Source organism: Canis aureus, chromosome 12 (assembly GCF_053574225.1).
Source record: "Canis aureus isolate CA01 chromosome 12, VMU_Caureus_v.1.0, whole genome shotgun sequence".
Taxonomy (NCBI): Eukaryota; Metazoa; Chordata; class Mammalia; order Carnivora; family Canidae; genus Canis; species Canis aureus.
This window is the reverse complement of record NC_135622.1, coordinates 32110657-32127412: the sequence shown is the minus strand read 5'-3', so window position 1 is coordinate 32127412 and position 16756 is coordinate 32110657. Positions and strand designations below refer to the sequence as shown.

At 35.6% G+C, this 16756-nt stretch overlaps 1 long non-coding RNA gene across 1 annotated transcript in view; it reads right to left on the bottom strand.

Moving 5' to 3' along the window:
• Positions 1-3445: 3445 nt before the first annotated feature.
• The window catches only part of LOC144280927 (uncharacterized), a 764680-nt gene continuing 751369 nt past the window's right edge, over positions 3446-16756 (bottom strand). Inside the window, exon 11 of the long non-coding RNA XR_013349369.1 lies at positions 3446-3627. This is a non-coding gene — a long non-coding RNA (uncharacterized LOC144280927). The remainder of the gene's footprint in view (positions 3628-16756) is intronic.

Here is a 16756-nt window from a genome sequence, read left to right as displayed (position 1 = left end):
CTTTTCTGTTTCTTAATATATTTATATATGCCAACTTTCATTATTAGTGGATATTTACATACTCCCTGTCACTGTGAACACTGAGTTAACATGTACACTGAAGAATCACTCCTAGGGCTACTTTATGAGCCACTAATCACATTTTCATCAACCAATCATTACATAACCTTGTTTTATGGTCTTTCTGCTTAAAGACACTTTATTTAGTAAATATTGTTGATCCATTAACATTGAACTCCCCGCCAACAATACTATAACTCATGCCTGAACTAAGCTTTCCTGACACCTGCGTTTTTTTCAATAAGGCACATCACAGCCTTCTTGCATTTAGGAATATTTGACGGTACCCTGTCACCACTTAGGGGCCATCTTAAACAGAAAAATCACCAACAAAAAGCACAAAAATGCCAAAAATGTGGGACTATTTAAACCAAGCCTTTCATAGAACTGAAATAAGAAAGCAAACACAGATTTGTTTCAAATCAGATAGGTAGGTGCACATCAGAGGACTCAAATTTTTTGCTGTCTTGTGCATATCCATATGCAACTATAAAGGTGTCACAAGTATTATTAGCTTTGGGTTGCAGATAAATTTCAGTGAGTAGGCAAATTTACAAATACAGAATGTATATATAGTGAGGATCAACTGTATGCATTCTCCTAATCCTCTGAAGAATTTTTCAAGGCAGTACTGCACTTAAAAAAAAAGTAAATGAATCTGAGGCAAAATGAGATATGTTATTTGCTTGTGGTCACAGAGTTAGTTTCTGGCATAGAATTTGAATTCAGGTCTGTTTGATTTAAAGTATTGTCCCTTCCATCACCCCATACGGCTCCTATTTGGAATGAGAATGTATTCTCCTTATTTTACTTTTTAAAAAGATTTTATTTATTTATTCTAGAGATAGAGAATGAGAGATCACAAGCGGTGGGGGGGGGGGGGGGTATAGAGGAAGAAGCAGACTTCCCGCTGAGCAGAGAGCCCCATGTAGGCCTTGATCCCAGAACAAAGGCAGACACTTAACCAATGAGTCACCCAGGCATCTGAATGTATTCTCTTTAAACATTAAGGCCTTTTCTTAAATTTAAGGACATTGTAGGCAACATTTCCAACATATTGGCATATTAGCAAAATCAAGTAATTTGGTAGTAAGCATAATGTTCTTTTCTTAATTATTAAGTAAATATGAGTTATTGCAATTCATTCAGCATATAATGCATTACCTGTGTGTGTCAGGCAATGTTCTATAATTAAAGGCGACTGTAATTAAGGGAGTGGCTGTTATTTCCTTTCAGAAACTGCATGAGGCCACTATTACTTATTTATTGAAGAATTTACGGTTTGAATCTGCAGGTTAGTTTTCTACCTGAAATTGGGTGAATTCTGATACAAATACGAATCACACAACTAAAACTGTCTATTATTATTTGCCTACCAAAAGTTGAGAAAGTGCAAGTCCAGACATTTGGCTACATTCTGACAATGTATGATCCTGAAAAAAAGGAGATGGCTAAAGACATCCCCCCACCTCTGTGTTCCAGAAAAGAGCTTACTGCAAATAACCACCTATCTGCACAAGATCTATATAAGACTTGGGATGCTCCTTTGTTGACCTATGACAAGGCCAGACAAAGATCCTCCAAATTCCATTCTTTGCTTTATAAGAGATTAGTTGAACTATTTGTCCCCACTAATCAATCTGAACAAAATGGTTGTAAACTTGACTCAACCAAACATTAGTGAAGCTTTTCTCCTGCATAAAGGAGTCTGAACTTGGAGCTTCACTCAGCTCTAGGTACCATCATAATGAGAAACAGCTCCTCCTTAACCAGCCTTCCCCAAAGTCACTAATCATAAAAAAAAGATGTTTCCCATCAACTGCCTGAAGGCTGTTTTTTCTAGCTTTGTCCACTCCTTCTGGTAGGAGATAAAACCCTTTCCTACCAGATCTTTGAGGTGCTTACAGTTCCCATGGCCGGAGCTCTCTCCATATTGCAGTTGTCTCACCCTCACTATTGCAGCAATCTTTTTTAATAAAGTCTCTCTTTACATAAGTCTGGATTTATTTTTCATTTGACATGCTTAATGTCATAAAACACTGGTGATAATCTAAGGTTGAAAACAAAAAAGACTGCAGTCTTTGAAATATTCTATTTTCTAGGTATAACCCTGCATAACCATGATAAATGACATTTTCTTTTCACTCACCCTAGTAAATCTGAAGTTGAAAACTAAATGCACTGTCTTAAGAAGCCACATTTCAGAGGGAAAAAAAATATATCCTCTGTCATCAATTTACTGAAATATCTTACAGAAATCTAAATAGGTTTTAGCCTTGGATTATATAGTTGAATTTATGACTTATTTTAAATAATCTCAGGGAAGTAGAAATATTTCAGTTTCTAAACCTCTTAAAAGAATAAATAAAATATATCAAACAAATTGATGAAAATCTTTGGGTGAAAAATTTAAACTGAAAGTAACAGTAGACATAAAATGGAGTCTTTATGAATGATCCCATTCTAAGTTATTAAGTTGACCTGACTATTGATACTAGTGCAAGTAGCCTCTGTATGGTACAAATTAAACCTTTGTTTGCTCGTGAAAAAGTAATAACAGTTGAACAAACAAGATAGCTTTCATCTTTATTAGAAGGAAAGGAAAATGATAGTATTAATGGAGAGTTCAAAGTTCCAGACACTGTGTTGGCTACTTTCATATACATAACTTTATTTAATGCTCTTAATCTTATGTGGTAGTAATATTATACCCCAAATTACTAGAACACTGAGCCGGGTCCCTGAAACCAGACTTTCTAACTAGAAACTAGCAGAGACAAACTATAGCCCGAAGACTTCTGCTATTACGCCTAGAACTTTTGCCATAGATTTATCTCTCTACCAGCTTAAGTGAAAATAGACTTAGAATTTTCCACAGTGCCTTATGACTAGAAAAGCTAACAATTTACTCAGTCAAAAATTGGATTTTAAGGCAGGAATTCTGCAAAGAAGAGGGAGTAATGGTCAACAATTAAAATTGGTTTTTTGTTTACTTAAAGAAATGAGTGTGGTGAACACAGATACTCTGTAAATGAAAGCTACCTCAGATATTAAAGTAAGGAAAAAATATGGCTCCCCAAATCAAAGAGGAATTATTATTAGGACCTTTTTCCTTGTCACTTATTTGGTTCAAGATTCCAAATCAGTTATATGATGTACACTCTGGCTCAAGAGAGGAATGTGACCTTTATGGACTATAAAGAAAATTTTATCTGTTTGATTATCATGAAGGCTGTTATTTTATTTCAAATAAACTTTTACCTAAATAAAGCTAATTATTTATGAAATTTTTTTACAAAAATTTTCTTCTATAAAATAGTCATAAAATAAGGATGCTATGAGAGTATAAAAAAGTTTCAGATGAATTTTGATAAGGCTTTCAGATACCTGAGGCTCATACATATATTTACCTTTGTTAGGGATCCCTGGGTGGCTCAGCGGTTTAGTGCCTGCCTTTGGCCCTAGGCGTGATCCTGGAGTCCCGGAATCGAGTCCCGTGTCGGGCCCCCGGCATGGGGCCTGCTTCTCCCTCTGCTTGTGTCTCTGCCTCTCTTTCTCTCTCTGTGTCTATCATGAATAAATGAACAAACAAAAAAAATCTTTAAAAAGAATGTATTAGCTGTAAGTACTTGACATCTTTGTTCAATGTCCTCAAATTATGATTTCCTTCCATACTCTCAAACTTGTTCCCTGGTAAGGACTCAGTATGTTGCAGAAAATCATATTACTTAAAGAAATTATCTTATTAAGAAATTATAAATAGTAAATGCAGAATACTTGCAAACAGGGGGAAATTTAAATAGCATGTTCTATTGAGGTGGGGGAAAGATTAATGGCTTATAAATTAGTTTTTTGGGAATATTAAATTCAAATAGAAAGGTTAGTGAGATATAGTCAGTTTTAATCTTTCCTAGCTTCAGAAGTGATGGTCCTTTTTCAGGAAGACAGTGTCAGGAACTATCCTATGAATTACCTATTAGGTAATCACTCCGTTTCTATAATGCTATAATGCTCCGTTTCTTATATTTCCATGCTGTGTTCCCCAAAGTAAGAACTCAAAATTAGTACGTGCTATTAACTAGTCTCCTGATTTTATTTGAATTTTATCAGGTCTTAAAATAATGTCAACAGAGGAGAAAAATATAAAAAAAAAATTATTCCTCAAAAAACATGGGGCAAGGAAGAGATGAGTAAAAAGAAAACAATGAGTTGATAGACTTAAACCTAACCATATCAATAACACACTAAATGTAAATGTAAATGTAAATGCTTGTACACTAAATCACAATGGTTGTATACATACTAAAGACCTATTATCAAGGGATAGCTTGAGATATATTCCATACACTCTACTACAGAAAGCTAGTTACTTAAAATTCCTAATCAAATGTTTCAAATGTTTTGTTTTTAAGTTACTTTTATTAAGTTCCTAACTTGTAGAGTTGTGACTATCAAAGGTGATGTTTAGAAGGTTCCTGATGCTGAGCTTGACCTATAGGAGGCCCTTCTGCTAATAGCAGTTATCGTCTTGTTTTAAAAAATTTCCATTTTAGAAAATCATATAAAATATTACTTTTAATTTCCAACTGTAGACTGTGACCCTCAACCATCTGAAAAATTCATTGAGGAAATCTGAACAACCAGTAATCAGCCTAATGTATTCAGTACCACAAATACTCTATTTTATTAAATCCTGTCAGTATTATGAGGTAAAACTTATGATTTATATTTACACATGAAGAGAATGAAGATAAATGCTGTCAAATACTTTGTGTGATGGTACAGAGTTAGTAAATACAAAGACAAAATTCAAATCCAGTTTTGTCTGATTATAAAGCTTATGTTCTTTATACTACTTGACAACATGAAGTTCATAATTAGTATCAGAGGAAACATAGTAGGGGAGAAAAAAAGGAGACAATTATAAGTTTTAGTCTTCTGATTCAATGTCTTAGACTTTTGTTTCCAATTTCTTTTTTTTGTTGTTGTTTCCAATTTCTAAAGATAAATAGTCTTTCATTCTACCTCTGATAGAAGATCTCTCATCTTATTTTTATGTCGACTTTTTATTCTTTTACCAAAAAGTGCTGAGAAATGTAAAATATAGTAAAGAATATAGACCGATTTTAATTCCCCCATTTTTACTTTTCAGATAAAATAAAACTAGATCAGAATTCACTCACTTTAATTTTAAAAGCAGGGGAGGTTAGGGAAAGAGGGAGAAATATACACACAAACACATTTAAAAGGAGCACTTAGGTGGCTCACTTAGTTAAGCTTCCAACTCCTGATTTGGGTTCAGATCATATGATCTCAGGGTTATGAGATCGAGGCCCATGTTGGACTCCATGCTGAGTGTGGGGCCTGCTTGGGATTCTCTCCCTCTCTCCTTCTCTCTCTGCACCTCCCCCTAAACTCTGCTTGCACTCTCTTTCACTCTCTTAAAAAAAAAAATCACTCAGCCTTCATAGAATAAAATACCTCTAGAAGTAAAACTTCATAAAAAATTTAAGATGACCCATGTAATATATGATTCTTTTAAATAATTTTTTAAAAGATTTTATTTATTTGTTCATGAGAGACACAAAAAGAAAGAGGCAGAGACAGAAGCAGGCTCCATGTAGGTAGCCCGATGTGGGACTGATCTGGGAACTTGATCCCAGGATTCCAGAACCATGCCCCAGTCGAAGGCAACTGCTGAGCCACCCAGGTGTCCCTGTAATGACTGATTATAAATAAGGTATTTCTAGTCTGAAAAATCACACACTGAATTTATTCCCAAATGTAGGTCTGCAATCTTTTTTGGAAGATGTATTTCCTATCCATACTTGATACCATCTTTAGCAGTAGGTAGAATGCTAAGATTGTTTTTTTTTTCTTTTTTCAAACCAGTAAGCAAACTTTAAATATTGTATGTTACTATAACTTTGTTCTTATATTAGAAGAAATAGTTGCTAAAAGCTTTGTCATGAAATATGATGAAAGCTGCTGCATTGTGCCGGTCGGTACTTAACATGTACATATTATATACTGTTTTTCCTCTTAGGCCAGAAATATAAGCCAGAAGTTATTTTCCAGAAAAATACAATATATTGTTGGTAAAAATGGGTAACCAATATTTGGAGGGTATCATTAGGAAATACTATAATATATTCCAAGAATTTTTTTCATATCATTGTGTAAATACCAGTGACATTGCTTATCAATATTTAACTATTTGTGTAATTGCTAAAGTGCCACTGGTATATCCCCTCATATCAAAAGTAATATAGTTATAAACAATAATAGAAATATCTCAGGAAAATAATTATTTACAAATACTAGTTTTGCATAAAAATATGAAACATAAAGGAAAAAGAATTAAGTAGATAATGAAACATTTAATGGCTTTGGAATCTGATAACCTAATGAATTCATATAATTTCATCTTATTATCACCCAAATGGAATCAGTTAAGTTTATAAACATTTGGTATCCATAAGAATTAAAATACTCAACTGGTGCTCTAAAATGTACATTGTACACATATAATGGTTTTAATATTCTCTGAGCTATTAAGCACATATTGATATTGACTATAAGATACAGAAATAAGCAATGATTATAGTTTATTACAATGCATATAAAGGGAAACCACAGGTCAATAAAATGCACACAACTGGGCATTTAAAACATGTCTCCAGAAAGAATTTCATACTGTTTCTAATCAAACGGAATTTCCTTAACTTTCTTTTTTTTTTTTTAAAGATTTATTTATTTATTTGAGAGAGAGAGAGGATACACACACACATACACACACACACATACACACACACATGTGCATGCATGGGGAAGGGAAAAAGGGAACATCTCAAGCAGATTCCCCACTGATTGTGGAGCCTGACATCGGGCTTAATATCATGGCCCAGAGATCATGACCTGAGCCAAAAGCAAGAATCAGATGCTTACCTGACTGAGCCACTCAGGCGCCCTTTTTTGTTATTTAACTGCAATACCCAACAAACAGAAAGAAAGGATAAGATAAATAATGAAAACATTTTATTAAGTTACAGGCAGAAGTTTGCTTAATAATGATTACTACTTCATATTTTATAAATCTATAGAGCATAACAAGTCTCAGTGGTAGGAGAAAATAAGTTCCATATGGAAAAAACTTTAGCTAGCATGATCACCCTTACATTTTTTGTATTTAGAATTTTGCCTGACAAATTTGCCACTTAAAAAAATGTTTATAGAATGAGTATATGACTGAATATATAAAAGTACTTTTGAATACTGTTGCCAAAAGTTACAACTGGTTTGTTAAATCTTCACATTGAAGTAGCATTTTAGTCATTTATTTTACACATATTTATTACATGCCTGCTGTATGCATGGCAAGTGGTGACTGATGAGTAGAAGCCAAAACAAGAGAGTGATAGGTAATGTTGGCCTACAAAGGCTGTGTAAAAATTTTGGCTTTTATCTTTAGTGAAGGATAGTCACTGGGATTGTTCTGAGCCAAGCAGTGGTGCGACCTGACTTACATTGTGTGATGATACTCTGGCTTCCCTGTGGAGGGCCATAGGGAGGCAAAAGTGAAAACAGAACCTTTGTAGCGCAATAACATAGGTAAGAAATGGTGGTTGTGGGATCCCTGGGTGGCTCAGTGGTTAAGCATCTGCCTTTGGCTCAGGGCGTGATCCTGGAGTACCGGGATCGAGTTCCGCATCAGGCCCTCTGCATGGAGCCTGCTTCTCCCTCTGCCTGTGTCTCTGTCTTTCTTTCCATGTCTCTCATTAATAAATAAATAAAATCTTAAAAAAAATGGTGGTGTTTTGACGAGTATGGTAGCAGTAGTAAGAAATAACTAAAATCTGTGTATAATTTGTAAACTTGACAGGATTTGGTGATTGGATGATGTAAAGTGTAAATGAGAGTTATAAAGCATGCTGTTGAAGATTGTGGCTCTAGTAAATCAAACCAGGGAGTCACCAAAGATGGAGAAGGAGCAGGTTTAAGGGAAATCAGCATTTTGGTTTTGAACTTGTTAAAATTTAGCTGAGTGCTTGCGATTCAAATGGAAATGTCAAGAATTTGAGAATCTGGATGTCAGTGAAGTAATCTGGGCCAAAGATAAAACTTTGGGAGTTCACGGTGAATTGATGGTGTTTTAAAGACTTAACACTGGAGGTGATCCAAAGGACTGTATAAAGAGAGAGGAGTTCCAAGGCCCAAGATCTCAGCAGCTCCAACATACAGATTTCAGGAATATGAAGAGGATCCAGTGCAGAGAACAAAAATGAGAAACTAAAAAGTTGGGAGAAAACTGAAGAGAAAGTCGTGTCCTAAAGGAAAAAAAATAAGGGAAATGTTTACAGAAGGATGAAGTGATCAAGAGTTTCAAACGCTGATGCCAGGTTAACTAATAGGAGGTCTAACAAATATCCATTGTATTGACATTGGAAGGATTAGGGACTGTGAGAAGAAAGGTTTTGCTGCAGTGGTGGGGGTGAAAGTCCAATGAAATGTGTTAAAACAGTAAGACTAGAGGAAGTTGGAAAAAGAAAATATGAATTAATTATTTGAGAAGATTTTCTGGAAAGGAAACTGGACAGATTGTGTATTATCTGGAAAGGAAAGTGGGTTATTTGTAGGGGCTCATTTAAAGCTATACCAACTGTGCAAGTCCCCCTTTTTGAGAAAGCAAAACTGTTTGGTGTAAAATGCTATAAACTTACACACATCTCATTGGTCAGATGATGTTCCATGGCCAATCTCTGCAGCAAGGGAGGCTGGGAAAATGATTGCTTATCTGGGAATACTGTTTACCTGAATGCAATCAAGATTCTATTAATAAGGAAGAAAGGGTGAATAAATATTGGGAGGCAACTAGTAAGTAATATCTGTTATAAACCCCTGTGAAGTGCCAGATATTGTGCTTAATCATGTGCAAGTTTCTTTTAAAATATTGTCATTGATACCATATAAGGGTGCGCTTCTTGTTCATCTTCTCAGTGTACCTGGCTCTCTCTACCGGCTTGTATATTATTGTGATTCTATTACCACTTTCAAGGTCTAACATGAAGAGGAATTTAGTTTGGATTCACAGACATGGGAGCCATATGAAAGCAATTAGGGACACCAATGGTTTCTGACTGCCTTTGCTCTTAAGGACCCTACTTCCCTTCTAATTGCTTTGTTTCCTGTCGACTAGTCCATGATGAGTTGCAGGAGCTTGGGTTGCTGATGATTTCTTCAAGTCTTAAGTATGTCATTTAAGAGTCATTGTAATGGCATTTAAACATATACTGAATTGTATAGCACTAAAGGGTGTCTCAAGGTCAGAGAAATGCCCCCCAAGCCCTAGCTAGCAGAATGTGGGACAGATGGCATCTCCTTAAGTCCAGTTCCCTCATTACCTATGAAGTTTCACACAAGATAGGTGATTCTATCCCTAAACTTATCAAAACCAAGTGCTTAAGTTGTTATTTCACAAGGGCAAAAGGGGGGAAATAAATATTTTCATAGGGTGATTCTATATAAAGAGGAAATCTGTTAGTGGGTATTTGTACATTTGTAAAATTCTCAAATCGGTACACTTACTCTGAACAAGCAGTAAATAAGGTACTATTAAAGAGAACATTTCCAAAGATAGAGGTGTTATTACTCATGTTTCCCAGTCTCTGAATTTATGTACATCTCTTCTCAGAATCTGCAGTGTTTTCAGTGAGTAAGAGGGGCAGAAGTGTTCAAATGTAACCTCTAACATGCTCTTAAAAAGACAGAAATATTTTCCTGAAAGTGACTCACTGTTTCAATGTGACTGTTTCTGCACTCAATCTCAGAAGACTTCTGCATACAATTTCCCCCGTGGGGAGTAAAGAGAGTCTTTGGTCTTGACGAGAGCTAGCGCTGGGCTTTCATTTTCATTATTTCAACCAAATTTATAGACTGCCTACATTGTATCGTAGTTATAATAAACTGGTAATATAAAAGTGAAAAAGACAGTTGTATTGCCCTAAAAGAGTTCACATTTTGAGAGCAGTGAGAAAATGAGATGTACGCTGAGGGTACATGGCTATGGAGAGGTCTGTAGGTAACATAGGAGGGGAGTCAGTGGAGAGGGAAAATAGGAAGTGGTGTGTGGGTTTAAAAAAAAAAACAGAAAAAAAACAAAACAAAACAGCATTTAGGACCTTATCACAGACCACAAATACATAATTCTCCCCTCTTTGTTTCACTATCTATTCCAATATAAATTTATAGTTTTAAGGATTAACTCAAGAGCCAAATAACACAGCTATGAAACTATTCTCCAATTTAATTGTAAAAATAGTTTTCATCCTTTAAAATTTATAATTTTCTTGTGGTTTTTAACAGTTCTCGTTTCTACTTTTTTTTTCTTGTTTCTATTTGTATTGGCTTCCACTGAAGTTGGAACCATGTCTTATATGTTTGTGTATCCCACGGTACCTTAGCATAGATACCCATTATCAATTATCTTTTTTTTTAATTTTTTATTTATTTATGATAGTCACAGAGAGAGAGAGAGGCAGAGACACAGGCAGAGGGAGAAGCAGGCTCCATGCACTGGGAGCCCGACGTGGGATTCGATCCCGGGTCTCCAGGATCGCGCCCTGGGCCAAAGGCAGGCGCCAAACCGCTGCACCACCCAGGGATCCCCCCCATTATCAATTATCTTGCAGGGTCTCTTTGCCATCCATTTTCCAGAACACTTGATAGTCCTTCCTGATTATTTATGTAAGCTGCAAACTGTCCTTTGTTAACTCTTTTTCTCTGTATTTCTTTCTAAGGCTGCTGCTACTTTTGTATGTGTTGATTGGAATTCCAATGGTGCACATATTTTGAATTGCTGAAATCCTATGAAATTATAAAATCAATTACTTCAATTTGAGAATACTAGTACTAAAACAATATATATTTATGGTGGGCAATGAATGCTGCCTCCTCTAAGTAAATGGCTGTTTTGCAGCCAAGAGTTAACAAGGTGATACCCAAGTCTTCTTTGAAGATGCTCCAAATTTGAAGCTATGTTTGGATTTTTAAACTCTCTTTATGTTTTACATTTAGTATTTAGGAGAATGAATAATCTTAATGTCTCTGATGTTTTCCATGAAAAATTGATTTTCATATGTTAATAGCTTCTTTTAAATCTAAAATTGGGGATTTTTTTTCTGGGTGAGTTCAGGGATCATGAACCTCTTGATAACTTCATATTGTAAATTTTTAATTTGTTTCATACAGGGAGAATTCTCAACATGATTACAATAGTTTCAGATAAATCAAAAAATCTTTGCGGAAAGAGTTGAGTCTACTATGTGTACAATGTGTTTAGAAAATAAATTACTAAAAAAAAAAGAAATTATTCAAATGTATGTTAGTATTTTTATTTGCATGTATGTATATATTTGCTTATATATGTCTATACATGTGAATAAGTACACATTTATGTGTATACATGTATGTGCATGTATTTTAATATATATGTAAATACAGCGCTTTTATATTCCTTGGAGTCAACTAATTTTCACTGACTTTGCTGGGTAGTTCTTATTCCCTAATTAGCTTCATTATCGTCACAAGAATAGGTGAGAAGTTATGTAATAATGTTAAAATAGAATATTCTTCCAACACTTCCCCTGGAATGTTCAGTAATATACATCTACTACCTCCTCAAGTAGCTAAGTGGTCCATTTCCATATCTACTAGGATTTTTTTTCCTGGAATTGCAAAAGGTACAGTATGTGGGACAGATGGAAAGTCCCTAAGATCAACTCCCTAATTACCTACAAACTTTTATCCTAAATTCACCCTGCTTGAATGCAAAGTCCCAGAACTCTGACATTGGGGCTGAATAAGCCTCTAGTGTGTGCATATGTGTGTGTGTGCGTATGTGCACATATCTCAGGACATTTTTTTTTTTTTTTGCATTGTAAGATGTTTAGCAGCATTCCTGACTGTTACCAATATGATAATGGCACCAGTAGTGCCAGTAACACCATACCCCAAATTATGACAATCAAATTGGCTCCAGGGGTGTCTGGGTGGCTCAGTCAGTTAACGGTCAGATCCTGATTTCAGCTCAGGGCATGATCTCAGGGTCATGAGATCGAGCCCCAAGTTGGGCTCTGTGCTGAGCTGGAGCATACTTATTCTCTCTCACCCTCTGTCTCTCCCCTGCTCTTGCTCTCTCTCTCTCTAAAAAAAAAAAAAAAAAAAAAAAAAAAAAAAAAAGTCTCCAGATCTCGCCACATGTCCCCTGGGGGCAAAATCACCATAGTTCTATTGCTTGCCATGAATGATCAGATTCTTACTTTAGTCAGGTCTATAATGTTGATCCTGGGAAAGTCATTGAAACTCTTAAATTTTATGTTCTTATCTTTAAAAATGAGCATGTTGCCCTTTTGCCTATGTATTAATGTGGAAATGAGAATTGAAAATAAAAGTCCTAGTAGAGATGAATGTAGCTGTAAAAGGCATTACTCATGGTTGTTTTATTTATTTTTTAGTTTCACAAAAGACGTGTAAAACAGATGTTAAATCCTATTTAATACATAATTTAAGCCAAAGGGTTAATTTTGCCTGAAATGTTTATGTCATTGGAATGATTTTTTACTTGAGTCTTCTAGCCCCATAACGATAAGATGCCTACACACTGCTGGCAACCCTTCTGGAAACCCACAGCACAACACTCAGCTGCCGCCACTGCCCTCATTTCACAGTAGGGAAAGGCAAAATAGCACATGCTCTGAGGTTGCTCAGGCAACATGTGGAAAGCCACTCTGAGCACAGCCAGGAAGAATTCCAAGTTTCCGGCCCATCATGCAGGATACTCCCCTTCACATCCTATTCCTACCATGCTTAGCAGTCACTGAATTAAGTTAACAAATCAATTTCAAGCTACAAATGCTCTTGGTAAATAGAACAAACTACTGCCAGTTGACTGGCTCTATGACACGCCACAATATGACAGGCATGGTAATTTCACCATCGGTGAGACAGGACAGCGTTCATCCAGTTGAAACACTGGTTGGATTTAACCTCAACTGTGGAAAATTTCTCTGCCGTGCATTATCACAGCTGTACTGACCACAGTGCCCTAGTCCAAAAAGAAAACAAACTAACAAAATCCTTGTCTTTCCACAAAATCCATTCAACGTCCACAAGTCTCTTTTGAAGAAAATACATTATCTCAAGTTTGAACTAATAGTCTTCACATATGAGGGCTTGTATTAAGAACTCTCCAGAGTTCCTTATCACATCATCATATCATTCTGACTGATAGAGTAAGGAATCCAGGCACTCTCTTCCGCCCACCTCTTTCCCTCATTCTTCCCTCTCATCAATCAATCTGATGACCATTAAGGCCTTCTTATTCCAGTATTTAAATATTTGTAAATTCACCCTCTCCCTGTATCCCACTACCATTCCACTCCCTATTATACTCATTACTTTTATCTGGATCATTATATTGTATTCTAAGTGGTCACCCAGCTTTGTACCACACACCAGACTGTTCTCTGAATACAGACATGATTCATTTTCTGTAATGCAAGTTTGATAGTATCTCTACATGGTGAAGACCATTCTCAAGTAAGACAGCTAAGAGTCCAGCTCCCTTTCTCCCCATGTCTACTGCAATGCCAAGTATAAGGTGTGAGCTCAAGAAATAGCTGCTAAATGTGTCCTTTTGGAACATTCTCCACATATGACTGCACTCCAGCAGAGGGCAGATTCTCACCCAGAAACTTCCAAATGAGCACTTTCCAAAAGAGGCATTTGGGTTTGAATGCTGACTCTATGTACTTGGTCCATTATTCCAATGACACATAAGACAGGAAGGAAATTATGACAAAGAACATTAAAATTCACACATAAATATGTTGTAGATAACTGAGGCTTTCTCTGTCTTTAAAATTACAAGAAACATAGATTTAAATAGAATTCTGGTTCTGTGGTTTTGAGAGCATGTTCAGTGTAGTGAAAAGAGAGAAGAGAATTGGAATTACAAAAACAAACAAACGAACAAAAAAAAAAAAAAAACTGTGTCCTGAGTCTCAGAGTCCTGTCCAAATAATTTGTCATCTTTGCTTAGATTCCTCATCTATAAGATGAGAAGAAAGAACATTATTTATGTTACTAAGGAAAATACAGATACATAAAAAAGAAGTGCTCAACTGTGCTCACAGTTACAAATGCACATCCACAAACAAATTTTTCTTATAATTTGAGTTATTCTCAATTCCCTAAAATTCGTGCACAAACCCTGATGGCTTCAACAGGGACAATCTGACCTCAGGTTAAGAACACCTTCTTTATAATTTACACCATAATTTCCCATTTGGCATAACATTTAATCCTCTGAAAAATCCTGGAGTGTTATATATTTTTATTCTCTCTAATTACATAAGAAATGAACATGAAAAAGAGGATTTAAACTTGATTGAAAAAGCTGTATTTGTTTTATTCATCTTCTATTCTCTAAAAAGGAAAAGATGGATGGAAATAAACTATATTGAGAAAGCCATTTTATCTTCACAAATATATCTAAAAAATATTAGGATTTAAAAAATGGTTTACTATAAGTGGGAAAAAAACTGACTTTCCTGTTTTCTACTGACACAATTACCTCAAATTACCACTGCATTGCAGTATGTCTTTGTGGAGATCAGGGGTATATTTAAACAGAACAAAGAAGCTTTAGTCCAGAGTTAAATATAGGATGTGCAGTACTTACAATGGGGCTCTGCAAATCACACCAGCACAAATGTTTAATCCAAAAAGGAGAAATATCTTTCAAATTAGGTTCTCTAAAGCTTAATGCAGTTTACACTTCAACTTGTTCAGACAGTAGATTTCCTATAACCTAAGAGCAGGACGTGTGATGAGGGTCTATCAGAAGAACCATTTCCTTTCCTTGAAACTATGGTTAGTATTCTAAGATCATGCTTCATTTTAGGAATCAGGGACCTAAAATGACTGGGGTCAGAAATTCCACTATTCGACGTATTAAAAAAGCAAGACAATGCCTACAAAGTGGCATTATGTTAAATGCCCTTAATATATTGAGCATATATTTTAGCTGGTTCCTAAACTGGATGTCTGTGTTACTCTACATTAGCATACACTGTATGTATATATTCTATATCTGCCCATGCTCATGAATTGGGAATAAGTATTAAAGAATTGAACGTAAGGTAGCTGAGATCTCGAGTCATTCTGAATTTAGGAAAGAAAAGTTTCCTCAATGACTTGTACTTTTGTTGTTTTTTTAAAAAAATCTTATGTAAGAATTGGAATAACATTAATTTACCTCCTTCAGCCATTTAAAGAGTCACAGTAGAAAAGAATTTAAAGTGTTTCATAAATTGTAAATACCATATATACCCATAGTAGTGTTTTTTATTGTTATTTTGTTCCAAAGAAAGTAGAGCTGAGTTAGAACTACAGAAAATTTCTTGGATGAGCAGATAGAGAGGTCTAAGGGAATGAATAAGGTATTTGCTTGTATTTAAAGATACCTCTGTGTGATGCAGTTACTATAACAAGATAATTCCAGAAAGATCTAGCCTAAACCGGACTTGGCTTGATGCTATACCTTGATACTACTTTCTATCTATCACTGCACATCTAGGTATATTGTCTATCCTGAAGTCCTCTTATCTTTTATACATTTGAAACACTTAATCTGTAATCATTTGGCTCTTAGTGATATAGGGCTGGGGGGAAAGCCCAGAAACAATAAAGAAGAAGAGAGGGCTGCTTTCCTAAAGTTGTCTTACCAGAGTGGAAATTTCCTAAGGCCACAGCTAAGGAATGTCTGAACTGTGATATGCAGTTTGCCACACTCTCATATCTGTTCCTATTTAGAAGCCCAGTCACAGATCATGACTCCTCATTGTAATCCCAACAGCCACCACTAAGCAATTGGGAGTTGGCATGCAAACAGAATCCATTTATCATCCCTGTCCTAGGCTGAAGGTGAAAGCTACAACCCGAGCCTGGCAGATCTTCACAGGCAGTTAAAACTTTTTTCATTAGAAGAGAAATACTTACTGCTGCTATCATCTCTAGCTCTTATAAATACTATAAAATATTGAAGTTCAACCGCTGGTCATTAACTTTGGGATGGGAACTTCTAATGATCATTCACTCACTATACACCACTGATTTGGGAATTCAAATGAAAGAGATTGCAACTATCTATCATTATCTCTTATCCTTGCCTCTGGAATGTTTTCTCTTTTAGCTCTTCTTACATATAAGCATTCATCAGAACTCTCCCTCTGTGTGCAAGTAGTTTCATTTCTCTTTTACAATGTAACATCCTCAGTGTCTTAATAGTTTGCTCATCTTTGAAATAGGCTGATAAGGATCACTGGGAGATGAGTAAGACAAACTAGAGACAATTCTGTTACAGAAACAGTCACATGTACTTTAGTAGTTGAATAAATTCAGGTTATGGTCTGTGGGGGCCACAGTCATGAAGAGTAGGGAATGTGCAAGCCATATTTAGCAAAGCTTTAGAGCCAGAAGAGAAGTACTCAAGTTCAGCTGTGCCAGTTACTAACTTCTGGGTTTTGGAGAAATCCTTCAACTTCTTTCCACTTTTAATTTAACAGCAAAATGAACATGTTGATACTCTATGCAGCTATTAAGGATCGAATGAGAAAATAACTGTAGGTTCATTGCA